Raw genomic sequence first — 12,514 nt, forward strand, 5'->3', positions numbered from 1 at the left:
TTGCATTCCGCACCCCATGCCACCCCCACAGCCCCTCACTGCCAGCCCCTCTCCCCCACACCCCCTCCTGTCTCGCTCCTCCCACGCCCTCTCCCATTTGTTTGATTCCTGAAGTTTCGGTGTCGTGCAGATACAGAAGGACCTTGATTACCTGAACTAGACAAGCGGGGAGTATTTTGTTCAGATAACCGATTGTTTGGATAACTGATAATGTTTTTACTTGCCCTTGAGATCTTGATCAGATAATCTGAAATTCGGATAATTGATGTTCGGACAACCGAGGTTGTTCTGTAATTGCAGTGAAGGCCTGATGTTTTTTTTCCCTGGGTTTACTGCCGTCTGGGTGATTTCTAGTCAGCAAATGCTGAGTCAGCCCTGCAATTTTGAGGTGGAACATGCTGCTCATGAAGCCCATTTTGCGTGGCCAGCAGTATTTTACTTTTGTGGGATATTGGTGGCTGGATGAATGTTTTCATTTGGTATTCCCCTTCATGATGATCTCCTAATGCTATCCATGACAATGTTATGAGAAGCTGAACCAGGGGCGGGAATTTTATTGTTTGTGATTTTAGACAAGACTTGTTGCTGAGGTTGTGGATCAGCTTGTAAGTTTGCTCACTGAGCTGGTAGACTTGAGATTAGATTCCCTACAATGTGGAAACAGGCCCATCGGCCCAACAAATCCACACCGACTCTCATTTTCCCTACATTTACCCCTGACTAATGCACCTAAACCCTGTGGGCAATTTAGCATGGCCAATTCATCTAACCTGCGCATCTTTTGGAATGTGGGAGGAAACCCATGCAGACGGGGAGAACGTGCAAACTCCACATAGAGAGTTGCCCGAGACTGGAAGTAAACCCGGGTTCCTGCCACTGTGAGGCAGCTGTACTAACCACTGAGCCACCATACCGCCCTTATTGTTCTTGGACATTTCCTCACCATGCTAGGTGGTATCATCAGTGAGCCTCTGAGAAGCGCTGGTGTACTGTCCCACTTGCTATTTATGTGTCTTGGTCTGTTGTGGTGGGTGGTATCACTTCTGGTTCTTTTTTCTAAGAGGTTGGTAAATGGGGCACAAATCAATAAGTTGGTTAATGGAGTTCTGTTTGAATGCCAGGCCTCTAGGAGTCCCATGCACATCTTTGTTTAGCCTGTCCCAGGGTGGTCTCAGTCGAACTAGTGTCCCTCTTCATCTGTGTGTAAGGATACCAGTGAGAGTTGGTCATGTCTTTTGGTGGCTCGTTGGTGCTTGGTGGTTGTTTGTATGATCCAGCCCAAACTTTGGGTCCACTATGTGGCTGATGCCTTTGTCATCACAAAACACAACAAATGAAAAGAAACTCACCAACACTTAAACAACCTCCTTACCGGTATGATGTTCACCAAAGTCTATTCACACAATAGACGCCCCTTCCTAAGTGTCATGGTAGAACACAAAGACAATGGAGAACTACAGACCAGCGTTTACAGGAAAGCCACACACACTGACCAGATCAACTACAGGAGCATTCATCCCAACATCCACCAATGGAGCTGCATCAGGACGTTATTTAAATGAGCCAAATACACTACAGCACTTAGGAACTAAGGGAAGCTGAGGAAAATCACCTGTACGACGTATCCAGGAACAACTGGTACCCGATAAGCGCAGTCTGCCAATTCCTACACATCCTAAACAAGACACAACATGCCCAGAGACTCCAGCCATCCTGCCATACATTAAAGACATCTCGAAGATGACAACAGACCACTCTGGCCCCCAGGCATCATGGTAGCCCACAACCCTCCCACCACCAGCTCCTGATGAATTTAAAGGATCCTGTACCTACAACCAGCAGAATGAACGTCACATACAAAATACCCTACAAGGACTGCAACAAACATTACATTGGACAGGAAACTAGCCACCAGGATACACAAGCACCAACGAGCCACCAAAAGGCATGACCAACTCTCACTGGTATCCTTACACACAGATGAAGAGGGACACCAGTTCGACTGAGACCATACACCCACCCTGGGACAGGCTAAACAAAGATGTGCATGGGACTCCTAGAGGCCTGGCATTCAAACAGAACTCCATTAACAAACTTATTGATTTGGGCCCCATTTACCAACCGCTTAGAAAAAGAACCAGAAGTGATACCACCCACCACAACAGACCAAGTGGGATAGTACATCAGTGCTTCGTCAGAGGCTCACTGATGATGTTACCTGGCATGGGGATGAAACGTTCAAGAACAAATCTACCTGCTCAGTGAGCAAACCTATAACCAGAGTTTCATTGTAGTGGGGGTGGGTAGGTGAGAGCCTGAATGTGGGCTCGTCGACTTGCTGTTGACTGGAAAGATACAGTACATTGATATCGACAAAAGGCAAGATTGTTGGCTTGTTCCTGTTTACACAGCATGTTTGAACATTTCAATCTCTAAGGCCAATTCTAACTTAATTTCTTCTTCTCTTGTGGCCTGTGGGTGTTTCTGGGAAGGACAGCATTTGTTGCCCTCATTGTCCCTTGGGAAGTCAGTGCATCAGCAGTACGAGCCCAACCAGTCTGCTCCAGCCTGGAGACAGAAAGCAGGCTGCAATCTCTCACACCAGTAGTAGACCAACCTTCAATTGACAACCCTGTTCACCAATTCACAGAATAGCCAAGGCACAAAAGGAGGCTATTCAACCCATCATGCCTGCATCGATTGAAATAGGAAACACACAGGCCAGTGAGGGTGTGATTCTATTGATTGAATGAAGGAAGTGTCCTTGGTGCAGAGTTGTAACATTTACTAGTGTCAACCACACATTGCTGAGAGTCTGGAGTCACTTATTGGCCAGATAAGAATGGCAGATTTCCTTCTCTAAAGGACATTGGTTGTTGTAAAAACCCCATCTGGGTCACCAATGATAGTGTCATTGATGTTGACCATAAAACTAACCTTCAATTCCAGAAGTATTAATTGAATTTAAATTCCACCTTCTCCTGTGCTGGGATTTGAACCCATATTCACCAGAGCATTGGACCTCTGACGACGAGATGATTTCTATCCCAGTGTTTCAAAGAAGTCTTTATTTGAGATTGGATCTTTTAGGCTTGAAGGTTAAGTATGCCACTGTATTATTTCAAGAGGTGAGAGAGGAAAGCCAGGGAATTATCAGTTCTGAATGGTAGTATGGGAATTGAGCAATTTGATGGTATTCATGGTGACCATTTTCAAGAGTAGTTTCATCTAGTTCCAGTCCCTTTTTTAATGCTCTGCTTAATAAAGCTTCCACTGTCGTCCATTCCTTTTGTCTTCCAGAACTCTTTTGTATCTTAGAATGTTTTAATACCCAGTCCTGCCCTTTTTTTTTTAAAGATACCTGTGTCCATTATTGTTGCAGCATATGTTTGAGATGCGGTATTCTTGGGATTTCATCCGGATGAGTGCAGGGTGAAAGTATTTGGTAGCACGTATGTCTCTTTGTACAGCTGCATCATATTTTCAAATGGCTGCCTCTGTCAGCAGCTCTTTAACCTTATTAAGCGAACTCCGTTGCAATAATTCCACATTCAGATCTTATTGCATTCCCTTTATTTAGAGTCACTTGCTACCTTACTATTTCTTGCTCTGATGTTACTGATCTCTATCTGTTGTTCAAATTTTTAAAAAAAAAATTGGTTTATTTATTGTCACGTCTATCTTGTTACAGAATACAGTGAGAAGTGTTGTATAATGTCACTATTGTCTGGCGCTGTCTTAAAACACAAAAGTAAAGCAAAACGTTGACTAGAAAGACAGAAAAATGAAGAAAATATCCAACTTTGCATTGCTTCTTGTTAAAGTCTGCTTCCAGATGAGTTGTTTTAAACCCTCCCCAATGGTAATGAAACTGCTCCTGGTTCAGTTCCGATTCAAACTATCTGTCCGGTATAGATTCAGGCTTCCAGAGAATCAATCTCACAAATCCCAGGAATCTAAATTTCCCCCTCCCCGACAACATTCTTCTTTCTGTGTTCAGAAGTGCATGGCAACAAAAGTAATCTGAAATCTTTTTGAGGTCCTGCATCTTAGTTCCTTTATTTAACTCTCTCAAATCTGCAGAATACCATTTCTTGTTCTAACTGAGCTGTTGCTTCCCAGATATTTTCCCACTGAGACTCCATTTTGGGGCTCGCAACTTGTCACAACCCCTGAGGGTGAACTGAGAGCATGGTGACTGGGCCTGAGAGAGCAGGGACTTGTTGGAACAGAGTACAGCTGTTGGTGGGTGATCTCATGACATCATCAGCTCACATGGCTGCCCCACTTTGTTTCTGGTCCCCCACTTTGCAAAGCCATCAGCTGAGCTTTTGGTCCTGTCATGGACCGCCATTTCTGGCTGTTTACTCTCCTCCACCTTAACTACCCTTAGGCGTAAGGGGTAAATGTAGGGAAATGGGTCTGGGTGGGTTGCGCTTCGGTGGGTCGGTGTGGGCTTGTTGGGCCGAAGGGCCTGTTTCCACACTGCAAGTAATCTAATCTAATCTATAATATCCTTGACCTTGGAGTCACATCTTGCAGCTGCAGGGGTGCTGAAATTGAAATGAAAATGCCCTGTCCTACTGTGTGCCGTGGCTGAGTTTCTCAATGGCATTTGAGAATGCAATATGGCCAGTCAGAAATGGAAAGCATTGGTACAGGGTTAACTTGGTGCAGCCTCCAAACTGATACGTGTGGTATTTAACGATGTTGCATTGGTGCACAGTGTATGCAAAAAAAAATGCTGAATCAGCAAAGTGCTTTAACTCCATATTGACAGGAAGTTGGGAGACTCATTCGAGTCCAGGCAGTCACCCTGATAACCAATCAGCACATTGCCTGCTCTGTCGGGTGAGTCTTTGTATGGGCATGGAGGGTGAATCGCAGAGGTTCTTACCTTTTCAAATTTAGACAGTTTAAATATTTAATAGGGATATATCTAAGAAAAAGCATTTCCCAAATGAACTGCAACCCATAATGTAAACAGTACCAACTCTCGAATTATAATCAGCCACTTCACATGTATCTGGTACTTCGCAGAGTAGAGGTTAGTAGAGATGTGAAGCAAATCTGCGATACACAGGAGATTGATTAGTGGTCAACTTGTTATGTAGCAGAAGCTTTGCTAAGGAAGGGACCTGGTTAAATTATGAGCATGAATGAGCAGCTTTGTGTGTTATTGTTCAGCGGTCAGGTCGAGCTGTGTCCCGTGATAGCCATTTCGTATTCTAGAATATTTGTCCGAAGTGTAGAAGCTCTGAATTGGAGGACGTTGTGCTATGCGGCAGTAAAGCTCTGCAAGAGATGTGTTGTGACATGGTTTGTAATTTCACCCTTCAGTGTGCAGCTTAAACACTATGCTTTATCAGAGAGGTCTGAATACTTAATGCACAGTGAGTATATTAGATGAGATTTCCTACAGTGTGGAAACAGGCCCTTTGGCCCAACAAGTCCACACCGACGCTCCGAAGAGTAACTGTTAAAGAAAACTGTTTTGGCCTATTTTTAAGAGCTGATCATACTTTACTCCTCAGAGGGAAGGGTGTGATGGGTAAAGATGGGCTCCCCAAAGAGTGGGTTCGTGATCTTTTTGATGTGATTGGATTATAACTGAACAGCTTATTGGAACACCTCAGTGGGTATTTAGCTGAATCACTGTGAGACGTAATTCAGGCCAAGCAGTAGTAACAGAATTCCCTTTCCTGAAGGACGGTGATAAACTGGCTGGATCTGTTGGGCCAAGTGCAGAGAGGTGGGGTTACTGTGGATGGACATTTTGGTCAGCCGAAGGGCCTGTCTCTGTGCTGTAGGATTCTATGACGCTATGTAGTGGCAACTTGCACTATAGTCTTTTCTGAAGCCAAATCCAAAATCTCCAGATTTATTGACTTCAGATTCACAATTTGGGATTTGAACCCAGCTTCACAGACCGGTGATCTTCATTACAAAGGCCTGACAACATCTCCTCTTCCTCAGGTAAAAAATGTCAGTGTTGAGTCAGTCCTCATGGATGGAGATGGAGAGGTCGAGGAAGGGTAGGGAGGTGTCAGAGATGGTCCGGTGAATTTGAGGTCCGGGGTGGAATGTGTTTGTGAAATTGAACTGTTCGACCTCCTCATGGGAGCACAAGGTGGTGCCAGTGCAATCATCAGTGTAGCGGAGGAAGGGGAGGGGTGTAGTGCCAGTGTAACTACAGAACTGACAAAGGGACAGGCATAGCTGGGACCCATGCAGGTGCCCATGGCTACCCCTTTCGTCTGGAGGCAGTGGGAGGATTGGAAGGAGAAATTGTTGAGGGTGAGCACCAGTCCAGCCAAACAAATAAAAGTTTCAGTGGAAGGGTACTGGTGGGGACTTCGGGAGAGGAAGAAACAGAGGGCTTGGAGGCCCTGGTCATGGCAGATGGAGGTGTAGACCATCTGGATGTCCATGGTGAAGATGAGGCATTGGGGCAGGAAAAACTGAAGTCTTGGCAGAGGTGGAGGGCGCGGGTGGTGTCTCGAACGTATGTGGGGAGTTCCTGGACCGGGGGATAGGAAAGTCGAGGTAGTTGGAAATGAGTTCAATGGAGCAGGAGCAGGCTGAGACAATGGGTTGGTCAGGGTGGTCAGGCTTGTGGATCTTGGGAAGGAGGTAGAATCGGGCGGTGCAGCGTTCACTAACTGAGGTTAGAAGCTGTGGCTGGGACATCTCCTGAGGTGATGAGATTCTGTATGGTCTGGGAGATGATGGTTTGGTGATGGGGGTTGGGGTCATGGTCAAGGGGGCGGTAGGAGGAGGTGTCTTCGAGTTGGCGTCTGGTTTCAGCGGTGTAGAGGTCAGTGCGCCAAACTACCATGCGCCCCCTTTGTCCGCTGGCTTGAGGTGAGGTTGGGATTGGAGCACAGGGAGTGGAGGGCTGCGCATTGTGAGGGTGAGAGGTTGGAGTGGGGGAGGGGGCAAACAGGTTGAGGCTGTTAATGGCTTGGCAGTTGGAAATGAAGAGATCGAGGGCGGGTAATAGGCCAGCAGGGGGTGTCCAGGTGGATGGAGTGTGTTGGAGGCGGGAGAAGAGGTCCTCGGTGGGTGTGGCAGGTGTCTTGGTTGTAAAAGTAGACACGGAGGCGGCGGAAGAAACGTTCAGGTCGCAGCGTGTGTCAAACTCATTAATCTGGAAACAAAGATAAAGGTGAGGCCTTCATCCTCAGTGAGGGGGAGGTCTGGGGGAATGGTGAAGACACGGCAGGGATGGGAGCTAGGACCTGGAGTGGGGCTGGAGTTGGAGGTGGGGTGAGAGCTAGAACCTGGAGTCCGAAGTGGGGCGGAGACAGTGGCTTTAGTGGGTGTGGTTATGGGGTCAGTAGTGACGTCCCCAAAGAAGGTGACGCTTACAAAGGGGGCAGAAGTGGTGCTGATGGTAGAGTTAACAGGGGCGGAGGTGACGTTGCTCTTGGGTACTCGGCTGCTGACGTCACTGGCGGTGGAAGTGAAGTCAACGATGCAGCCTTCTAGTGGGGCGGAAGTGGTTGCCGCCGTGGCAACTGCAGGAGCAGAAGTGATGTTCAAGGTAGTTATCGCGTTTGTGCTGGTGAATGTAGCGATGCCGGTGGATCCTGCGGCGGTAATCTTCTCTGCAGTCCCGGAGGTGGTTGGGTGGACGGACGGGGATCCCGGAGGTGGTTGGGTGGACGGACGGGGATCCCGGAGGTGGTTGGGTGGACGGACGGGGGTCCCGGAGGTGGTTGGGTGGACGGGCGGGGGTCCCGGAGGTGGTTGGGTGGACGGGCGGGGGTCCCGGAGGTGGTGTGGACGGCAGTGGCTGCGAGCCCTGCGGCGGCATCGGGGCGAAAGTGATGTCATCGAATGCCCTGGTGGTTGTGGAAGGAGTGGCCATGTGGCTAATGATGTCTGGGTGGTTCCAGAGGCCACGAGAAGGTTCGAGGAAATAGTATATGGAGGGAAGTCCATGAAAGTTTGTTGAGCTTACGTTCCAATGTAGTAGAGAAATACGGTTTGTTGAGCGCATGTATCCCTCTGAGAATGTCAAAACGCAGAGGTCCGTTGCAAGTCTGGGAAAGTGTGGCTCTGAGCTGGGGCGGTACTGACTGCAGGTAGAGTAGATGGTGGCGCATGACTGATAGCATGGAGCGGAGGATCATCAGAAAGAGCATTGTTGGTGAAGGTTTTGGTGTTGAAGTGTGTACTGGGTTGGTCCAGAGTCCATGTGGAATCAGCAGGCACTGAGGAAGGAGATGTGGCTGTGGTAGTGAGTCTGCTTCAGGACGTGGCTGAAGATACCCTTGCCAACTTTTAAAGGTGTGCCATGGAGAGCATTCTGTCTGGATGTCTCACTACCTGGTATGGTAACTGTACCATTCAAGATTGGAGACAGTTACAGAGAGTGGTGAACTCAGCCTGGACAATCACAAAGGCCAACCTCCCATCTACAGGATACATCTACCGGGCCCACTGTCAAGGAAAGGCCACCAGCATTCTCAAAGCTCCATCCCACCCTGGCAATGTTTTTCTACAACGTCTACCATCGGGGAGAAGGTACCGAAGCCTGTTTTGCACCAACCAGTTTCAAAACAGTTTCTACCCTACTGTTGTTAGAATACGGAATGGACTCGCAAACTCTTGACATTCGCCTGTACCTGTGTTTTTGTTTTTGCTGCTATTTACCTATCATTTACGATCTATGCTACTTAACTCTGTGATCTGCCTGTATTGCTTTTCGCGATGTCTTGGTACACGTGACAATAAATTCAATTCAATTCATTTGGACTCTTCTGCTCATATAAACATTTCTCCTCCAGGTGAGCAAATGGCTTGATTCTATATACCTGCCTGTTCCCACTTAGCTACCTAACCTTCATCCAGCTGCTCAATCTAACTGTGTCGCTTGAACCAGTTTCGGCTCCACCACTTGAACCAGCCTCAGAATTCTTAGCGCACAAATTTTCTTGAACCGTCACTGTCAACCACCACCTCGCCCTGGAAGTAAAACCGCAATGCGCTATCTGTCTTGTCCTAAATCTCTCTCATAATCTTGTATGTATGGCTTGCCTTTAATAGCTTGGTTTTTTTTTTACACCTACTTGAGTGATTATAAATGCTGCAATAAAGCACTTTGTCAGAAGGTGGGAAATGAGAGCGAGTCGCCCACTTGACCATTGTACCTGCTCTGCCATCTAGATCATGGCAGATTTGCCTCAATGCTGCTTTCTCACGCTATCTCCATATCCCTTGATATCCAGAAACCTGTCAACAGAAACTGATAAATACTCCAGGAGTGTGCCTTTTTAGTCCTCCAAGGTAGAGAATTCCAAAACTTTACCACCCCCTGAGTAAAAGCATTTCCCCATCTCCTCCTCAGTCTTAAATGGCCTTCCCTCGAGTCTGAGATGGTTCTGATGCCCACACCTCCCCCAAAGGTTTAAGAATGCTGTAAGTTTGCATGAGATCATATCTCATTTTTCTAAACTCTGGAGAGTGCAGGCGCTATCTGTTTAATCATTCTCTGAGCTCACTAACATAAAAGTTCTGTGTACTAGAGGACAAAGAAAAATACAAAAAGCTGGAAACCTGACATAGGTTATATCTAATTGTACTTCACCCTGGATGGGAATTCAGTGCTGCATGAGGACAGTGTAGTGAGTCGATCTCTGAACTGAGTCCTAGTGTTAATTGCTACTGCCTGCAAAGCCAGATATTAGTGCAGCACTATCAGTATTTCTCTGCTGTTAGCTCGTAGCAAGTAAGCGGAGCTCCTCCCATCTGTTCATAACAGAGCTTTGCTGCTTCTAATCATAGTGATCTTTGCTGAATTTATAAATGAGATTGAGTTGGAAGCAGTGTCACTGACGTGTATTTTATGCTCAAGCACCAGATCATTGACTTTGTTTGTATCTGGACTCCATTTAAATCTCGTTTAAAGCTGCTGCAGCCGTACAACGGTGGACCTCTGATTGTTGAATTGTCAAGCATTTGGATTGTGATTACCAATGGTTTCCTGTGTTGTAGAAATCACCTCAACTAGAGTTATACTGAAGGAGAATTGTGTCGTTGTCTGATAGATGCGGATGTAAGTGATAATGGAAGTGTAATGATTGAGGTCTTTATTCATGGTGTGATTCTTGGCCCTATTTATTGCTTATGTGCTGTGTTGATGGTAAAAGGAGCAACTTTGCATCTGTATAGCATTTTCCTCGTTTTCAATTGTCCCAAAGCATATCTCCAACCTGTGAAATATGTTTTTGAAATCGAATTATTTGTAGCAATGTTGGACAGTGCTGAGCCTGTTAGTGCAACTTGTGGCAACCATTTATCAAGATGAAGTCTGAAGAGAAAGAGAGAACAAGCCAGGAAGAGGTTTGTGAACAGAAGTTGGGGGCACTCTTGATTTGAATTCCTTCAATACGTTTTTGATGAGAATTGAATACACAACATTCAGCCCATGAATCCCTCAATCCTGTATGTCCTTCTGGTTGAGAGGCTGAATAAAGATGGGCTTCAGCAACAGGTGAGCTGAAGTAATTGTGGCCATGTGCTGTATGATATCAGTGAAAGTAGATAGTCTTGGGGGTTGAGAATACTCTAATATGAGGCTGGTAGCTCTACTCGGGAGCAAATGGAAAAGGGAGTGTATGGAACTAGATACATAATGAACAATAGCCAGGCAATAGGATGGGCCCTGTTATGTGAGAGTAGTTTGTCGGGGTGAGGAAAGTGTGGGTTAGCATTCCAGTGGGGTTGTGAGCTGAAAGTTTGGGTCACACACTGTGGTAACAGTGGCTGATCTCCCTGCTCTAACTGGTCTTTCTCCTCGACCCATCTCTCACCAATTTTCAAGATTCAAAGTAGAGTTACAGTGAAAAAATGTTTGAAGTACTGCTGTAATTGGAGGGAATTAATGGTTAAAACTCCAGTTTTAAAACTCTAGCAACAAAGAGTACAGAATTGCTTTCAAGTTGATTGCTTCCACTTTTATCAGATGTACAAATTGCTCCACCGATTCTATGAATGCAGAACTCAGTGTTGACCATATTTATGAATATGGAAACATACTGTTATATAAGGCTGAAGATAACAGGAACTGATAGGAGGCTTTACAATGGGCTGTTATGTGCCTTCTATTGTGCTCAGTGACTTAGGTCTGCTCAGAGCTAAGATTGGAGGAAGTAATTAACTGCTGTCTCTACCAAATAAAGATGCAACTTTCTGAATTGGTTGATGCACAGATCATTCCACATAAGGCATACATTAAGACAAAACATTCAGGATTGGTCATGTGCATGGTTAATTCCAAATAAGATATCACACTTGACACAGAGATCTGTGTATAAAGCAGCCTAAGGAAATCCTTGATTTTCAGCAGGACTTTCAGGTCCCGGATATAACATTTGCGGGTAGTAACAGACCCCAGGATAGTGAAAGACAATGATCGAGATAACTCTTCTAGTTAAAAGCATGTATTATTCCTTAGTAAATTAATTGGGTTTTATTGAGCTCTAAGAGTCTCTGCTGTATCTTTGTGCATGCACTGTTGTGTCTCGGAGATGGGCAACAGTACATTGCATTGTCAGTGGGAATTTATAGTTGTTAATCTGTGGCCTTGCCTTCCACCAGTTACGATGCTGGCCCAGGTAATTTGCTGAGGCTTGACTTAGTCATAGAGTCATAGAGATGTAGGGCATGGAAACAGACCCTTCAGTCCAACCCATCCATGCCAACCAGCTACCCCAACCCAATCTAGTCTCATCTGCCAGCACCCAGCCCACATCCCTCCAAACCCTTCCTATTCAGATATCTATCCAAATGCTTTTTAAATGTTGCAATTGTACCAGCCTCCACCACTTCCTCTGGCAGCTCGTTCCATACACGTACCACCCTCTGCGTGAAAATGTTGCCCCTTAGGTCCCTTTTATATCTTTCCCCTCTCACCCTAAACCTATGCCTTCTAGTTCTGGACTCCCTAACCCAGGGAAAAGACTTTGTCTATTTATCCTATCCATGCCCCTCATGATTTTATAAACCTCTATCAGGTCAACCCTCGGCCTCTGACGCTCCAGGGAAAACAACCCGAGCCTATTCAACCTCTCCCTACGGCTCAAATCCTCCAACCCTGGCAACATACTTGTAAATCTGTTCTGAACTCTTTTCTAGTTTCACAACATCCTTCCGATAGGAAGGAGACCAGAATTGCACACAATATTTCAACAGTGGCCTAATCAATGTCCTGTACAGCCACAACATGACCTTCCAACTCCTGTACTCAATGCTCTGACCAATAAAGGAAAGCATACCAAACGCCTTCTTCACTATCCTATCTACCTGCGACTCCACTTTCAAGGAGCTATGAAGCTGCACTCCAAGGTCTCTTTGTTCAGCAACACTCCCTAGTGGACCCAGCACCGATCCATGTGGCACTCCACTGGTCACAGGCCTCCAGTCTGAAAAACAACCCTCCACCACCACCCTCTGTCTTCTACCTTTGAGTCAGTTCTGTATCCAAATGGCTAGTTCTCCCTGTATT

At 46.2% G+C, this 12,514-nt stretch overlaps 1 protein-coding gene across 7 annotated transcripts in view; it reads left to right on the forward strand.

Annotated features, from left to right (window-relative positions):
- The window catches only part of LOC122552157 (patatin-like phospholipase domain-containing protein 7), a 44,926-nt gene that overhangs the window by 993 nt on the left and 31,419 nt on the right, over window positions 1-12,514 (forward strand). The window contains exon 1 of one of the 7 annotated variants that reach the window (XM_043694677.1): window positions 4,831-4,851. The exons of 3 other annotated variants lie outside the window; for them this stretch is intronic. The gene's annotated coding sequence lies outside the window, so the exon portion shown is untranslated. Of the gene's footprint in view, window positions 1-4,830; window positions 4,852-4,872; window positions 5,394-10,284; window positions 10,502-12,514 lie in introns of those variants that run through there. 3 more of the 7 variants (XM_043694675.1, XR_006312320.1, XM_043694676.1) reach the window with 3 other exon arrangements.

Source organism: Chiloscyllium plagiosum, chromosome 8, assembly GCF_004010195.1.
Source record: "Chiloscyllium plagiosum isolate BGI_BamShark_2017 chromosome 8, ASM401019v2, whole genome shotgun sequence".
NCBI lineage: Eukaryota > Metazoa > Chordata > Chondrichthyes > Orectolobiformes > Hemiscylliidae > Chiloscyllium > Chiloscyllium plagiosum.